The sequence below is a fragment of the Neodiprion virginianus genome, chromosome 5, assembly GCF_021901495.1.
Source record: "Neodiprion virginianus isolate iyNeoVirg1 chromosome 5, iyNeoVirg1.1, whole genome shotgun sequence".
Classification (NCBI taxonomy): domain Eukaryota; kingdom Metazoa; phylum Arthropoda; class Insecta; order Hymenoptera; family Diprionidae; genus Neodiprion; species Neodiprion virginianus.
Genome location: NC_060881.1, coordinates 22,903,261 through 22,921,422, shown reverse-complemented (window position 1 = coordinate 22,921,422; position 18,162 = coordinate 22,903,261). Strand labels below are relative to the sequence as shown.

Here is an 18,162-nt window from a genome sequence, read left to right as displayed (position 1 = left end):
TAGAATCGCATGTGATAGAGATCGTGAGAACAAGCCAGACGGCGACGATGCAGAGGAAGAGGAAGACAGATAAAGAACGAAACGGCGATAAGCGAGCTCGTCAAGAGTTCAGAGAAAGGACGAGATTGAAGCTCGTAACGTTATCGTAACGAGGCATCGTGGAAAATTCACTATTTTCTTATTTTTACGACAACTTTCGAGGAAATAAAATTTCAAAATATGAGTATGTTTTGTTTCGTTACTGTTTACTAAATTTCCAACCATTCCATAATCGCGAAACGACGGTTTCTTTTTCCTGAACACAAATCGTTACGATAACGTTACCAACTTCAACATGACGGAAAAATGCCCTCCTGAAATCGAATGAGGTTCTACTTCCAAGAAGAAGTGAAAACAATTGGAAGATACGTGCGACACGTTAGATAATATACTTCTTGGCGGTACTAACTACGGGGTATGATTTGTAAAACAAAAGCAATTATCTGATATCTCGTACTGACAGTCAGATGCTAATCAAAACCGATCTATCATGGTAACGAAACGAAAAAAAAACTAAAAAACCAGAATTAAAGTTCAAGTTTAAGTTCAAAAAGCTAAGCAAGGTAATGGAAAATAGAAAAGTGCTTTTAGAAACTAATAACAAATAAACAGAGCTATTGAAACAGTGTCCAACTGTTATCGGAACTCGGATCGTCGGTATTACAGTTAAAAATAATATGCTTCGTTTGACTCGACAAACTGCGTGAAAATTTTTAATTCGTCGAAGAATATGCATTGGTGAAAGAATAATAGAAAGAGAGAGAGAGAGAGAGAGAGAGAGCTGGAAGTTGGAACGTTTAACGCAACAAAAAAAATTGAAAATATACTTCACTATTTCGCGATATTTTTGCAATTTTGTAGCACTTGTACTTTCAAAATATGAAAATGATTCGTTTCTTTTATACACCTGTACTGTTTACCCAAAACATTTCAGACAATCCCGAAGTAGCGAATTTTTTCAATAATTGTACGAGAGAAAAAAAAAAAAAAAAACCATCGGCGGAAACGGATGTGAACGAAAAGTATGGATGCATATTTTTACTAACGGGCGACGACAAAAGTGAAACAGAACGGATAGCGATATTTAATATTAACGCGCGTCAACGACGAGGCTATCAATTTCACACGCCTTCAATCTGCACGCTAAGCTATACGATACCCATTACAGAGATGATACCTTCAGATACATACGATTGCACGGTATAATATGCACAAGCTTTTTTTCCTACGAATCACCGTTTCACAAACAGAAGACCGAGGCACGAATGATTAATATATTTGACAAAAAGTAACGATTCTCAAATGATCATTTTCATATTGAAGCATACACCGATTTGTAATTGTCACTCGTACGGCGTATATTTTGCATCACTAATTTTGATAAAAGTTTAAGTGCCGAAAACATGCTCGTACAAAAAAAAAATTATGAAACCGTCTCGAGAAATATTAGATCACGTATTACACTGGGTTGGATCAACGCTGCAGAAAAGAATCGTCCCCAAATCTTATAACCACACGAGCAAGCTTCGAAAATCGATTTTTCACAACGCACCCGAGTATTTATCGGCACGTTCATTAGTGATTACGTAATTTCGTGAGTTGGACTGAGGTCAAGACTATGCCTGTAATAGAGCATAAGAGAATGTTGATCATTGTTGAAGAGAAAACGAACGGCACAAAGATTGAACAAATTGCGAAATAATATGCGACTAAAATTTGACCAATCACATGATATGATTACGATTACCTTGCACAGGTCGTCGATCTGCGGGAATAGGATTTTCTTCTTCGGGCCATCGGACGGAGATCCTTCGTTTCGAATATAAATGATTCTCGACTTCGATTACCAACGACGGAAGATCAAAACGGATGCAACGATGACAACATCGTCAGGTCATTATTCGCGCGAATTCCTCAAATCGAATAAATAAACAATCAAATAATTGGCAAGGAAATTCGATTAAATTTTTTTCAAATAACCGACAGACGTACGGAACGATTCTCCAAAAGATCCCAGGAACACGACGATGTTGGTACAATGATAAAATAATATAGGGCAGGACCGCAACCTCTTGATTCGATGACGGCAGGCGGATGACTGAGATTCGTTAAGACGCACTCTCGTCACACGGTTGGCTAATTTATTATTATTCTTTCAACTTCTCTTCGTTCCCCACCCGCAACGTCGGCATCTTGCTCTTGGACTTGGTCTTGGTCTTGGTCTTGGTCTTGGCCGTCGTCGGGCGTTGAATTACCATCGTATGCAGGTCGTTCGTTCGTTTCTTCGTTCGGTCGAGTTCCTTCCTCGGTGGAGTTCTCAGCGTCGTCAGCATCGTAGTGGTGCCCGTTCCTTATCTCGTTATTCGAATACGAGCACGTTTCTGAGAACTCCATACAACGCCTCGTCAAAAACAACGCCGGCCACCGTCGTCGTCGCAGCCTTCTCTCTTACGTTCTTCTACCTTATATGATGTTTATACGTGTATAAGAATGAGAAAAAAGAAAAATATGGCCCACGACGAGAATGGTATATTATATATAGCCATTATACAGTCGCGATCGGTAAGCTCAAAATATCCATGCGGCATCTGCGCTTTTGCAATCCGTCGTGTCAGCGATGCTGAGAACGGAGGTGAAGCACAAGCGTGATAGCTGAGGGAAAAACGAAGAATCACAATCGATCAATTCACGACCTACTGTATCTATTTCAATCATTGCTTCTACCGAATCGTCTTTTTTAATCGCCCCAGGCGAATATCTCGGCGACTGTGGAACCGATGTGCGAGAAAAAGTTTGAAGGAGAGGGAAAAGAAAAAATAATGCCGATATAATCTATGGATTGATTTGTGAATTGCGCCAAATTCGAGATTTTTTATGTATGTAATCCGTAATTTCAGATAGGGAACACGTATTTTGACTCTATGACATTGGCTGATGGTGAGTTTGAACACGAATTTAAAAACGCAAAATAAGAAAATAATAATTTTCAAAAGATTTTAGAGGTTGCAAAAATTTTCAAAATTTTCTAAATTTTCAAAAAGTGAGATACTTGGTCATTTTGTACTCGGACAAGGCATTAATTCTCAAAGTTTCATTACTTTCTCGTATATTCTCAACCGAAAGTTAGTCACAGTGACAATATTGAATACTTCGAAATGAGATTAAAATCAGAAAGAAATTAAAATTTACGTAAATAATAATAAGGCAAACAAGTTGTTGATGAAGTGTTTCAAAAAAAATTTGTGGAACAAATCTCTAGTGAAATTTTTTTAAGTTTAATATAAAATGCATTCATTGATTTTTCCAACTACCTATGGATTTTTTTGGAATTTTCGGCGATTTTGAATATTCCGTTTTCCAAAATTTTCCAACACTCGATTTATGAAACTATTCGTTTCATGCCTCGGATTTCTTCGATGTAAGTAAAACCATTTTACGAAAACCCATCCAAGATTTCAGGATCCACGTTTCAAATTTGAAAAAATTCTCGCAAACGGGTTTTTCAAAATCGTCTGGAATTCTAAAAAAATGGATATGTATTTAGGAAAATCAATGAATTCATTAATTCATTTCACCAAGAGCTTTTTGGCATTATTGTTATAATTCAAACCGAATTATCTTATCAGCTTGGTTATGATTGATTTTTTTGCAGATTTTTATCTCATCGCGAAGTGTTGAATATTCTCACCGGGACTCACTTTTAGTTAGGAATATACTTCCCATAAGAGCTTAAGGGGCTATGGGAAACACTTGATCACCTCGAAAACACGATTCGTAGTTTTTTTTAGACCGGTCGTAGCCAAAATATGTGTTCCCTGTTTAAAATCACGAAAATAGCGCAACCCACGAATCAGCGCATATCGGCATGATCTTTTCGGCTTAAAACACTTCAAGGTTTCGTATCAAACTTTTTCTCGTATCTCTTCTACGCGATTAAATAAGACCGCCCTGCATACTTGCGTATCAGAAGTTTAGGCGAAGGCTGAAACAAAAGTTAATTACTAACGAAATGAAAAATGGTATGCTCTCTTTCGCAAGAAATTCAAGTCAGTAAGTAACGCTAGCGTAACGAAACAGTAGAGGAAAAATCACTATTGAGTTTGACAAAATGCCAGTACGCAATTAAATATATGTTAATACCCGATTACAACAATTATTGAATATCAGACAGTCGCCAAAAGATTTTTAATCAGGTACATAACGCATTTTCCTGAATTCGAATTTTTGCGTCAAGGTTACGAACTTCAACATCGCTCTTTCCAGGGTTGTTTCGGTGAAGCAAAAACAGAAACAACTATTACTTAAAAATTTTATTAAGTGACGATTAAGAAAGATTACTTGACAAATAAATTCTACTTTTATCAGGTGATTTCTCATGAATTCCAAGTTTGCATATAACTTCTCAAGATGACAAAGATATTTTTTCTAATCCCAAGTGATTTCTCATTACCACCAATGATTACTGTAACGCATCAGAATTTTATTCAAATACTTGTGTTTTCGGCGAGTACGAAATAATTTCGAACGTTATCGACACCGTGATCACTTGAGTGAAACACCCCTTGGAACCTCGAATAGTTAGTTATCAGAACTGCATAACACACATATATCCTTACACGCGTTGTAATATACAGCGGTTATACGGAGGCACTGTTATACCTCGCTGATACTCGTACGGCCACAATATAACCGATACCTCCAATGCGTTTTCTAACGGTATAAGATCGTTTCATCTAATACGGTCTCTACCTATACTTCCAACTCTCGCCGCCTGCACCAATCTCCGTAACGGAGAAGGAGACTTTGAGTCAACCGAAGGAGATGTCTAACAAAACCGACGTCAACGTCTGTCCTGAGAAAACCCCGCGCTCGACCTCGCGAGTCACGCGAGAAAGACGTAACAGTAACCCTGATTGTAATTGTAACCCAGAGCGATTGTAGTAGCAACTCTATTCTGAAAAAACTAGGACGATAAAGCAGAGCAGCGTTGCATTTTTCAACCATTTTTTCTTTTTTCTTTTTTTTTTTCTTCATCGACGAACCGAGATCCTCCAACCTTATCAATATCGCGTTTAACTTTTCTGCCGACAAGCGACTGTACGAACGGAACACTTGGGTTTCGGTTCGAATTACCTGCAAAATAAAAAAACGAAAGAAAAAAAGAAAGACTGAGGTCAAACGGTCATGTAACCGCTGGTTGGAATGGCACAACTGTAATCATCCCCGGGACCAAAGTTGAGCAAACAGTTAAAGAACGGAGGTCGGACTGAGGGTCAGGTTTAACGACTTTAACGGTGGGGAACCTGCGACATCGAGCGACTTGACGTACCCTGAGTACCCCGAGTCGCAGTAGGTATGCCTGAGTTTTATACACCCTGTAGCCAAGTCGACTCTACATTTCAGACCGTCACCGACATCAAATTATATAATACGTTATGTGACTCATCGCATTTATGGTTTAAGGGAGAGAATCGGTTTACGGAAGTGTAAAGGTGGGTAAACAGTAGACGGACGTTACATATAGTAATTCTAGTACCGGATCTGAGTGGTGGGATACACGCTACGTTCGTTTGAACGGATCAAGATTTTTGTTCTTATTCAATGGTTACGTCATGCCCGTCAATAAGCGAACAATAAGTAGTAGAGAAAGAAAGTGAAAAAAAAAGAACGTCAGTATCTTCAGAGAGCACAAGTGAGTTGGCATGATGAAGCAAGTCTGTTTTACCATGTGATAAGACACCCAAGTAAGTATGATGGCGTTATATCTGGTAGTGCCATCGATCGACAATCAAAAGAGTCGACCATTGCAAACCGTAGATTCCAACTAAATCTTGCACTGCAATTTAGAAGGTGAACCAAAGCACATAGAAACGATATCGAACGGATGGATAAGGAATGCGATTGAAACTTATATTATAATTTGATAAAAATACACATCGTTCAATCTCGATTCAACAACATCAGAATTTGGTTACATAAAACTTGACTGCTCTATCTCTCTCGGCCTTTCTCACTATGACCACCGAACAGCATCGAGTCGTCCGACAAAGATTCTCCTAAAAAGGTATCGAGACGGGTCGACTCTGCGGGCAGCGTTGGCGAGGCTACAACTGACGGAACGAATTTTCAATACCGAATACCTGCCACGGCAAAAGTGAAGTTATAAAAAGGAAACTGTAGGATGCAAAGTCGAGGAAGAGAAAACGTCGAGAGATGAGAAAAGAGTCTGTACAGGATGATTTTGTGCTGATATAACAGAGTTAAAAATTGATTCGTTGCAAAACGCATCGTTGTTTTTCTTTTCCTTTACTTCCTTCAAATCATTCCCCCGGTCTTATTGTGGATCCGGATCAATAACGTTGATCGTCGGATCGATAAGTTTATACGCGGATGTAGTGATGGTTGTCGGTTCTTGAGTTGACGGGTAATCACGCGACGTCGATCTAATGTCCACACGTATATATTACCCCAGCCCCAGGTACGCTTACCTTGATTTTGCTATTTTTCAGGTAAGGATCTATAACGAGAACTGAATACCGGTTGACTCTCGAGACAGTGAAAATCACAATATTAATAGATCATTGAGACGCGACGCCGTCGGTAAAGAAGAAAACTTGTTCGTCCAACATCTATTAAAGGGGGAACCACCTACCTTGGAAAGCCGAAAAGTAAGTGGTTTTCGGGAATTTTTTTCACGGGAAAGAATCGAACGAATGGATATTTTCGAAACTCTGAGGATCTTTTGTCAATAGATTGAATTAGGTACATCTGGAAATTTTCTCACGCCATTTGAACCATAACTAATCGAGTTATTAACTACGTCCCACCGCAGCTTTTCATTCGCGTTGGTAATTTGCGTACATTCTGGAGAACGTAATTTTGATCTGCAACAAACGAAACTAAATTTTTTTTTATTGTTTGGATTATTTTCAAAAACGTGAATGTAAATCTGCCGATGAGAGTCGAAAATTTAATGTTTTACACGTTTTTTTAAAAGATTCTCCAGAACGAATGAAGACCAGCGATGGGACCTAGTTAATAACTTGATCAATTACGGTACAAATGATTTGAAAATACTAGCAGATCTAATTGAAACTAGTAAAAAATTCCCAAAAACCATTTACTTCTCGTCCTTCGAAGGAAGAAGGGTCTCCTCTCTTAAGCTTCCTGCCTTCCTACGAATAATTGGAAATTACGTCGTTTGAGAATAAAACCTTACAATGACAGATGACAGGCGAGTTAACGCACCGTTCCTACACGCTCGATACTACACAAAATTATACTTACAAATAATCGTACCATACAAAATTACACCATATTAACAATAAGTCAAACATTTACGACTCAAGGAGTTGGCTTTAAAAAACGTGAGTATATTCTGTTTATTACGATTTACTAAATCTTAGACAATCCTAAAGTCGCGAGTTAACGATTTTTCCCGAACACGCATCGTTGCAGTAACGTTACTAACTTCAATCTCGTAAACACGTTACTTACGTAATACTGCTACATTAGTACAAAAAATTATTTGGTGTATAAATAATTTTATTTTTCATCATTCCGTGTGGTAACTTACGTGTAGTAATCATACCTTACATAACAAGCTTTTTATTGTACCCATTATAGGTCACATATATACCAAGCGTAATACCAGTAAGTAGAATATAAATGGCGTTCGATCGCTAGCTCTGCATGCCGTTTGCCCAATCATGGTTCTAACCGAAGCAATGAATCGTTACAAAACCCCTTACATCTTTTTTCCCCTTAGATCTGATCTCATCTGTACACCTGATCAGAAGATTACGTTCATCGCATGAATGAAAAACGCGAAATTTGGTCAATTTACTCGCTAAAACATTATCTTCCGATCGTCCAAGATTGATTTAGTTCATACCTGGATAGCCACGTATTCAGATTGTGAATCTTGGCAGGATAGATAATGCGAGAACATAGGTACATACCAGCAAGGTCATTTATTGGTTAATGAACGCTGACCGTTCGGTGAAAGAGATATAAAAGAAAAAAGAGAGATAGGGAGAGGGTATCAGGTAAAATGTCTGCATACGTCTCACTCGTGTTCAGGAACGAATAAATGACCCCTGTATACGCATGCCTCACGTGTAACAAAGTGTGTATCCCCACCTCGCAAGCTATAGCAGCAGCAACTCAGAGATAACGGAAACTTCAAGGCACAACTACGAAGAACGTTGTTCAGTCATAGAGTTTTTTATTGAGAAATGCTCGCTTGCGGTTATGTAAGTTCAAGCACGCGAAGCGGAATACACCATTACAGTTTTATATTATCGGTTGACATCGAGACGTAGTGTCGTATGGAACTGCTTTCCTGTTCATTGAAAACACCTCTAAAGGCTTCGTACGCTTCATTTTCATCTCAATTTATCAGTTTAAACGAAGGGTCCCCGCCTGAAGTGGAAACGTGAGCAACGCCCTCGAAGCGCGAATGATTGCCACCACGATGAACCCCTTCTACCGCATCATGCAGCTAGTAGTGCCAACGCACAGGATGACGTAACGTGAAGCATGGAATCATTTAGCTACGCCGGAAGTAGTAATCACCGCTACTCTCCCTCCAACATTGGATATAGAGTGCGGTACTATTTAATAAAACCATGGGAAGTAGGACTTTATTAGAGGTGTTTGCGCTTCGTTGTGCTGCGTTCGTTGCAGAGAGACGGGCAAAAACGCGATGGTGCACGGTCGAAATCATCTCTCAAGTATCCGCACTGTACTGTATAATTCGTAAGAATCATCAACAAGAATAGGAAATGATTCACCTTCGATAGATATGAAATTATATACTACGCTGATATGGCACCAGCGAATAAAAGTTACAAGCACCTGGGTTGGTATACTGATAAGCATGTATATCAATATGTATATCAGTTGCCTTGAATGAAATCGATCATATTGCAATTATGTGATAAGTATAAGGTGCCTACACCTCGTCAGGTTGATTCTAAAACCGACGCAGTGTCCACGGTACCGATTGCTAATATCGCAATACAAACCAGTAGCGGCCAGAAGTGTAAAAGCGCTGTTGGTTTGTAATCAGTATTACTAGGGTAGGTAAGTCAGTGCCCTGTAAGACGCGATACTGCCATTCTAGAATCAATTAACCTTCGCGTGTGTGCACACCGCACAGATACTATTGATTCTACAGACACGATGATTGACGACTTGAAGGGAAAAAGAAAAGGAAAGGAAACGAGAAAAGAAACCACCATGGGGCTCCATGTCAAAGGTTGTCGTGTGTCGGGGGTCAACGCGCCATTATCGTTATCATCGTTTTTATTATATTATTACAATTGTTGTTGTTGTTGTTATTATTATTGCTATACATACGCACTTGCAATATGAGTCGTAGGTGAGCCGAATACGAAAAATTGCAAACACATATACGCGAGGCGAAAAGGCAGTTGCCTGGTTGTTACACACGATGCTTTACACAACAAGCGTATCTTACGCGTTTTGTCACGAAGTGCGAAATTGAGGTTAGGATCGCGTAATGTCAGATTTGTTTGCGACAGCGCATGCGCGCGGTACAGAAAAGTCCACTCCTAACTCCTAGGAGTTAAAAATGATCCTTTTTGTACTCCGCGCATGCGCTGTCGCAGACTTACTCTAGCGTCATAGAAACGGGTGCTTTGTATACGGAAAACACGCATGGAAAAACGCGTAAAACATGCTCACGTCGTGTAACGGAATATTATTTATTCAATACGGTTGTTTGTATTTGAGATATTCAAATTTTTTCACCCGGTTTTTCAAGATCAAGATCGAATCCTCTTGTTTCTTTCAAGTCTTACGTACGTAGAACCGATTCGTGACAGGCAATACGTAGCGTAGCTGAGTAGCAATCAGTCACAATGGCTGCGGTGGCGACCGGCAAATCATTGTCTGCAGATTGGCTAATGCCGGGTGTAAAAAAAGTGACGCGCCTCGACATGGTGGCTTCAGAACCTTACAGAAGTTTATTAGACAGGCATACACATCTGTCTATGTACGAGCGATATCTAGGGATATCTTATACATACACACACAGTGATCCGTATCCATCCAAGAGCGAAACGCCGCAGTTCCGGGTTCTTACTTATACGGTATCTCTTATACTTTTATACGACAGGTGGGATTCGGTGTTTTAAACTTGCAACGCTAAATCGAAATTCAATGTAGGATCCGCGCTGGGAGGAACTGGTATGCTTGAACGGCGATTATTAATCTTAAAAGTTACCGGTAACCTTGTCGAATTATTATAGCTACTTCTTACACATCCGGAACAACACTATCCAACAACCAGGCTAGAATTTCCAGACCAAGAAATGTTGTTAAATGATATTGGATGAAAAATGATGAAGATCAAACGAATAAATTCAAGTGAAACTCTTTACGTGCCCTCCGGCATAGGCATCCCTGGTATTCTATCGTAGTGTTGTGATTCCGTCAGTGTGACAAATTAGTCCAGAGCAAAGCAAGGATCGAACCTCAAAACTTTGAAAGTCGTAGCAGAACTTGATTTTTGTCTTCGTTTTGTACCCAATAATACTACACACAAATTTACAGGATTAAAAATTCCCGGGAAATCGTAAAAATTAATGAAAACAGATAACAATTCGTTGACACTTCGTAAATACTGAACGAAAATCAACTTCCGATGGCCTTCTAAGGAAACTTTTTTCGAAATTCTTTACCAATGTTGAGATAATCATGAAAAACGAAAATTTCCATCATTTTCCATCCTAGATGATACGAATTTCGTATTATCTATGCAATAGCAAACAGTAGGCGGATTGGTTTGCCATCCAATAGCTACACTGCTAAATTAGAGTTCCTCAAAAAACACTTAATTTTTTTAGATCGGTCATTCCGTGAAAACATAGTCAATAACCTAATGTTAAACCTCCTAAAAGGAAAACGCCGTGGGACTTTTTTTTAGAGGTCACGCATAAAAATTTTTGTATTCGCCATTTGATTAACACGCAAGAAATCCAATTCTGACGGTTGGATGGAGATTATTATTTCTCTATACAATAAAGTGAACTTTACATTGTAGCGTTTGACAGCTCGTTCGGTGTCCCTCAAATCGAGTCATCGTAGAACGTTCGAAGTCCAACGATCTTCGAGATATTCAACATGGTGTAAAACGCAGTACTTTACCTTTATAAAAATCGATACCTACGGTAAACTTCTCGCTTCCTTGAGTAGGCCATAGTGAAATATTGAATAAAACCCGTCAAATACATGGAAAGGAGTTTATTCATCAACTACGGTTTCACGAAGTAGCCGGTGGGAAAAATAATAAACTTTTATTTCCGGCACGCTACTGCTACACATTATATGACATGAGATAAATCGCGTGGGGGTGAAAACTTGAAAGGGTCAATACTTCGAATGACATGCTAAAATAAAATACCGAAAGATGAATTGTTCGAAATCTTGATTCCCGAAAGTGTCACTGATTAGAATTACTAGCAATCGGTCACACTTTCAAACATCAATATTTCGAACAATTCATTTTTCGCTTCCTTATAATTTCGACACATCGGCCATTCGAAATGTTGACCCTTCTAAGTTTTGACCCCGATCCACTAGATCATACACGTTCGCAAGTGGATTCTTCGTCAACCCGATACACGCGTACACACTTCATAAGTTTACAATTTACTTGACGAAACAAATACTTTTGTACACCGGAAGATCAACTCCTCGAGAAAGTGACAAACAAAAATTTCCGCACGAAATGCCAAACGAAAACCGATAACGAATGTTACGAAATAATAACTTGGTTACCCGCATCCATACGAGGCACGTACTGTATGCATATAAATACGTAAACAAAAAATTTCAACTCCTTACTCATAAGGCATATATACTCTCATACACGCGGGATCAACGCTGCTGGGCAGCATCATTCTCTCTCTCTCTCTCTCCCTTCCCCCCCCCCCTCCGTCTCTATCTCTATCTCTATCTCGCGCGCACGCGCGATCCGCCTGTTTGGTCCGGTGTTCGGGACCCCCTCTGATATATACGGGGTGATTGTCCTGCAGATCGCAAGGGTTTTTTGTCCCGTACGAACACGCGCGAGCGAGATAACCTCGTCGCTCTCGCCCTCGCCCTCCTCCTCATCCTCATCGTCGTCCTCCTGCTTCTCCTGCTCCTTTTGCAACGACTCGCGGTGTGTACAGCCTCTTATTGACACGACACGCATTCATAGACAGCGAGCGAGGTGTACGGAATACCTGCGTGTACGAAATACGTGCGTGCTAGGCTCAGTCATGTATGCAAGCATTGTGCCTACCTTGCTCGCAAACGGTATTATGCCGAGGCCTTATACGCTGTGTCAAAGAAATAATGGACCAAGATTTAAATTGAAATTTTTGTCTACACCCGTAATAATGCTTGGAATTCAATTTTACTACATTTATTCTCGACTAGAACACATCGGGATATTTCACAAGTATAATTGTATACGCTGGGAATATTGTTTGGTATACGTGATACAGGGAGGATTCGTTGAAGGTGAACGATGCGCGAACGACGCTTCGCCGGAAGATATGCAACCCATAGGTCAATCCGGGCTACTTAAGACGGGTGTAAATACGTAACACCGGTTGCCTACGTGCCGGCGAAGCGTCGTTCGCGCATCGTTCACCTTCAACGAATCCTACCTGTACGAAGGTGTACCCAGCAACTATGTTTATATGTAGTTTTTCACCGGCGTATATAACGAATAAGACGCGTACTTATGCGATATTATTACATTTGGTATATAACTTGTCACGTCGCGATGCGTGAAGTAAAGACGAACCCGAAGTTTTGATCCACCGTGCTCGATGAAGTAACTGTGTATTCGAGTATAGCCGATGTTACTATAAACTCCGACGAGATGTTTTTTCGGGATAAATGATGAAACCTGATGAGCCATCCAACAACGCGCGAGATGGTAAATTGATGGCTAATTGTAAATAATTCGCTGAGCTATTTGTGAACAATCGAAACTCTTTTCGGTCAACCTTGACCGAAGATGAGTGAAATAAGTTAAAATCGATCTAAGCTTGCACGGTATAATTACACTTCTAAGAGATCTGTATAATCTCAAGACCTTGGCACATCTCTCTTAAATTAATTAATTTAGAGATTACAAAAAGCTATTCTTATCGAATCCAGAGTCTAGACCGTAATTCAAAGAACTTATCTACAGATACATATCAACGGTACCATACTCCCTTACAGCCGATCGTTTCAGCAACAATAATATGATATGTATAAGAATATGCATGTCAAGTTTGTCCTTGTTGGCTGAAGAAGAAGTTAATGTAACGATAAATTTTTAGCAAATCTCGTTATTTCGCTACTTTCATACTGTCTGAAGTACAGTACACTCTCATACGGTATTAAGAGGTTGATATTAATTGTACAAACTAAACTTCTTTCAAGTCATATTCAGCCGGCAAAATAATGATCTTTCATGTAACGTTCGGTTTTGTTAACGTTGATGCAATGATGCATTTTGGTCAAAACCCATTTTCAGATCGTGAATATAAGTTACAGGCCAATAAGCCAACGGAAGGAAATACGTGTTTTAGAAACTAAATACTTCCAAAATCACACCAAAGTTGAAAAATAGGTTCCGCAGTTTTTTCAATGATCCGTTACGTTAACCTTACTTGAGGTAGGTATAATTTCTCAGAATAACCGACTATCCACAAAGATGGGGCGGGGTTGAAATTTCGAATTAGAAAAGTTTATAAAAGCACCTAATTCCCAATTTTTTGGTTGCTAAACTCAAAGTCAAGGAAATCAACCCAACAATTCCAAGTGCCAAAAGTGCTAAAATGGGAACATTTAAAAATCCATAACATCTTGAAATTTCACCACTTTGATCTTCCTTTGATTTAGATTTTCTATATTTTTACGTTCGAAATCCTGGTCATTATGATTTTCGGTTTTTCTGATTTTTCCCAACCACTCGTTGAGTAAACTACGCTGCGTGATGAGTATAATTCAACTTTCGGAATTTCACGCGATCAAAACTTTATTTTCCGGAATTTCGCCCGATCGAAACATTACTTGTATACCTTGTATTGCGGAACTTTTTGTTTCTTCAAAGTTTGATTTCTTTGCTTCAAGTTCCGCCACCAAATAATTCGGAATTAGACGCTTTTGGAAGTTTTCAAATTCGAAACTACAACCTCGCCCCGCAAGGATGCATCGCGCATAAGACCCGTGAAACTTTTTCTCAATCTTTTGCTCCTTCTTTCCTACACCCACGTGAATTGAAAGATTCACGAGCAACACCGTATAGTTTTGGCTATAAAATGTTCCTGCGCATACTGCGTCCAGGGTGTTGCAGGCACATTATACCGCATATAAGAAGAGCGTGTAACGCAACAAATACGAACTCGCATAAATATTGAATGGCTTCTGTATAAGGTATCCGCTACGGTAGGCGTTATTTATTGATTTGCAAAGCTTGAAAGTCGTGTACGGGTCTTCTGTTATTGATTGGCAACGTTTAACGCCACGGCGAGTAACACAACAATGGAAACGCCCCGGGGCCCGTAAGCCAACTACTACTACTACAACTACTACTCTTCCTACTACTACTTCTGCTACTTCTACTACTACCACCAACACAACTACACCCATCGTCTAGTCGAGAAACAAAGAGGAAAGTTTTACCAGGTCGAATTATCATTGTTATAATTATTTGAGATGGTACCGATCCTAGTTGTTTCGTCGCCATTAATCAGTCAAGAAGAAAAATAGCGTGAAGAGAAGACGACTGGATTCGTTCGCGAGTCGAAAGTTCTGCTCTGTTCCGAAGAAGTTCACGAAGGCTTAAGGCGTCGCGTGGAGTGCTGATGTCCGTATGACACGTGTAAAGAAAAACGTTGTCATTCTCCGGTATTAATCGATGATGTCCATACGTACAATAACGAATATAATAGAAACGAAACGAGTAGATAGAAAAAGAGGTACAACGGGGACATGGAAAATTTATACGTCGATCAACAACGATGCATGGAACCAAAAACAAACAGCAATTTACAACGCGTATTATCTACACTCTTCACAATCTATAATACATACCTATTTTAAACGACAGTATTATTATTGTCATTATTATATATTATCTAAGTTATTGTGATACCAGGACGATTAGAGATTACAGGTGAAAAAGAGGCCTACTGTGGCCTTAAATTTTTTCGTCGCTTATCATATACCGTATAGTGCGTAATTATATTATTGCTAATCTAATTTTGGTACGTAAAAGACACTGAGAGCCAAGTGAATTGCGGCAGTCCATTCAATTCGCGCATAATCAGTTGCTGTTGAATTTCATTATGGTACATGACGAGATCACACCTACGCACGGTGGACGGCTAACCGGATAATTTTAAATGAGAGGTCTTATCGTTGAAATAATTCCTCATCATTCTCAGGCAGATTACCTAATTATATCGAAATTATTTGCGGAGCTAATCACCGGTTTTTAATCCGGTGTTGTATCTGTTGCGGAAATAAGCAATAATCATCGGAGTCATTGATATCGGTTTCCCCCTCCCTGGTGAAAATGATTATTAAGATTTTCTACGAATTTTTAAAGAAGTTGGAACGTCAATACGCACAATTTCTCATAAAAACTTGTAGATTTTCATGAAAATTCGTATCTCTTCGGTATAAAAAAATTACGAGACACAACAATTTTGAAAGAAAATTAACAATTCTTCATGAAAAACTATGCATATTTACAAATTTGTACGAAATAATATGAAATCTTCCATTTTCTGTAAAAATTTGTAGTAGTATAAATTTTAACCGTAGCCGCCAGGCCTTCCACAATTTGTTCTTCGTTGATTATTATTAGCACAGGTTTAATGAGGGTGAAAGGAAATGAAGAGGGCAAATACACACTACCATTAGCCACGGAGAATGACGGTCGAGGTTGCCGTTGATCGTCGCAGCTGTTAATAATTCTTTTTACAAAAGTACAAAACTCGTCCGTAAGAGAATAAAGTGAAAAAATTTAATCCGTTTTCTCAATAGTTTACTGACACCGAGCTGCAATCCCTAGAAGAGGGCCAACAAATTGTCGCTCAATTGATGTGAAATCTCAGGGGGTCGTATTTAATCACATACAAATAACGTTAGAAAAGGGGAACGGAACCGACGGAGATGATCTCCAAAGTTTTAGCAATTTTGGATCATTCGAAACTTTGATGTATGGTCAAAGTTTGATTTTTCTACTTCAAATTTCGCCACCAAAAAATTTATCATTTAGCGCTTTGGTAAATTTTCAAATTTCAACCCCGCCCCAGTGACTTTTGTGTATTAGGCTGTAATACGGCTATGAACATTCACAAGTTAGGCGATGGTTCGCGAAAATAGACACAATGAATGTACCGATAGGTAAGGTCTGCATCTGCACTCGGTTTATAGTTAGCTAGTTTCCCAATGTCAATCAATCACGCAGGCGCTACTGGCCGTCTGCGCTTAGAAACAAGCGTGTTTAAAAAATGGCACTCGTCGTTCCAGTCAAGGTGAAAACCACGAAAGGAACAGCGCGAGTCTTCCAAGGACCAGCTTAACTACAATTTCCTGGGTCACGCTGTCCGCTAATGGTCGTTGGTCTGTTTTGACGTTCTCCCATCCCCCATCGTCATGCGTGTCGCTGAGAACGGAATGATATTGGCATTGCATGTGCTTGAATGCTGATTCGTTGAGGGGGAAAAAAAACAACGGTTTCGATAATGACGCCAGTTGATACGATGTTATTCAACGAGCAGCACGAATCGACGGAAGACAAGATTCAAATACATACGTAATACATATTCATGATGCATTTGTGCATAAGCTCTTTCTTACCTCAGAGATCGATGGTGAGCCTCAACAGCACCTTGGCATCAGCTACACGCCAGGCAACGCCAATCCCAGTTTTTCCTGACACTATGTTTAATTTTTCCAACTATCCTGTCGCACCGATCGATAATATTTATACTTTGGGGGAATTAAAGGGCCGGAGGGATAAGTGGACGGAGAAAGAGAGAAGCGGAAAGAGACACCACGCGACACTGCACAACTTCGCGAGGGCACCGAAAGAATTCACGCATACGTCACACTTGCGCGTGTTATTGTTAAGACGCTGTATCAGGTTTAGAGTTGAGTTAGGTTTCGGTAATATTGTCACGCACAAGAAAATTCCCCGAATGTAAACCACCGTCAGCGTTGCAGCCGCCGCCTCCGTCACCGTCAACGGCACCGCCACCACCACAACACGACACGACGCGACGCAAAGCGAGACAACGATACAACACGACGCAACCACACGCTGCAAAGTTGCCCGCGCGACTGGATTTAAGCCGCGGGGCAAGGCGTCCGCCCGCTCCCAGCGCCACCCACGGAAGCCGACTCGACTACAAAGATATTCGTTGGAGAGAAGCTTGGAAGAATGTTTTTCGTGTCTACGATTTCGCAGCGCTCTCTGACGCGGAGTGGGATTTGGAACTAACTTTCGAGGTGTACGGTCGGTAAGTGCGTGTTGGTAATCGGCCGATACTCTACCGTGTCTAGCATCGGGAAGACGAGAATGATAGAGAACAAACACGTTTGTGGCGATCAGTAGTCGAAAATGAATAGATTATGAACATCCACTGCTTACTGATGCTCGATACGACAGAATGTTGGTGGTTATCTACATGCACTTACTGACCGTGCACATCAAAAATTAGTTCGAAAGACCAGTCTCGTGTCAGAGGGCGCTACGAAATCGGAACATATACGGACACGTGAGGGACACTAGGATAAGGATGACCACTCGGTCAAAAATAATCGATGCATCGATTAATCGAGTTCAAAATAAAAATTGAACACGACGCGATTCAATCGGTAAAAATTCATCGATTAATCAATTGTTTCATAACTTTTTAAAAGGGTGTATTTGAAAACAAGTTTCGTAAATTTCGTTACGTAATCTTAATAGTAGAAAACTTTTTTGGATAATTCATAGTTTAATTAAAAATATTTTGCGATTATAGATAAAAATAGTCATCTATTTTCAGACTTGATTTATAATTTTTGGTTCGAATGTGAACTATAATTACT

The 18,162-nt window shown here is 39.8% G+C and overlaps 1 protein-coding gene across 8 annotated transcripts in view; it reads right to left on the bottom strand.

Annotated features, from left to right (window-relative positions):
* Positions 1–17,427, bottom strand: part of LOC124305543 (protein shank-like) — a 67,121-nt gene extending 49,694 nt beyond the window's left edge. For 4 of the 8 annotated variants that reach the window (XM_046765111.1, XM_046765112.1, XM_046765107.1 and 1 more), the window contains exon 1: positions 16,927–17,426. The gene's annotated coding sequence lies outside the window, so the exon portion shown is untranslated. Of the gene's footprint in view, positions 1–16,926 lie in introns of all 8 variants that reach the window. The other 4 variants (XM_046765117.1, XM_046765118.1, XM_046765115.1 and 1 more) reach the window with 3 other exon arrangements.
* Positions 17,428–18,162: the final 735 nt, after the last annotated feature.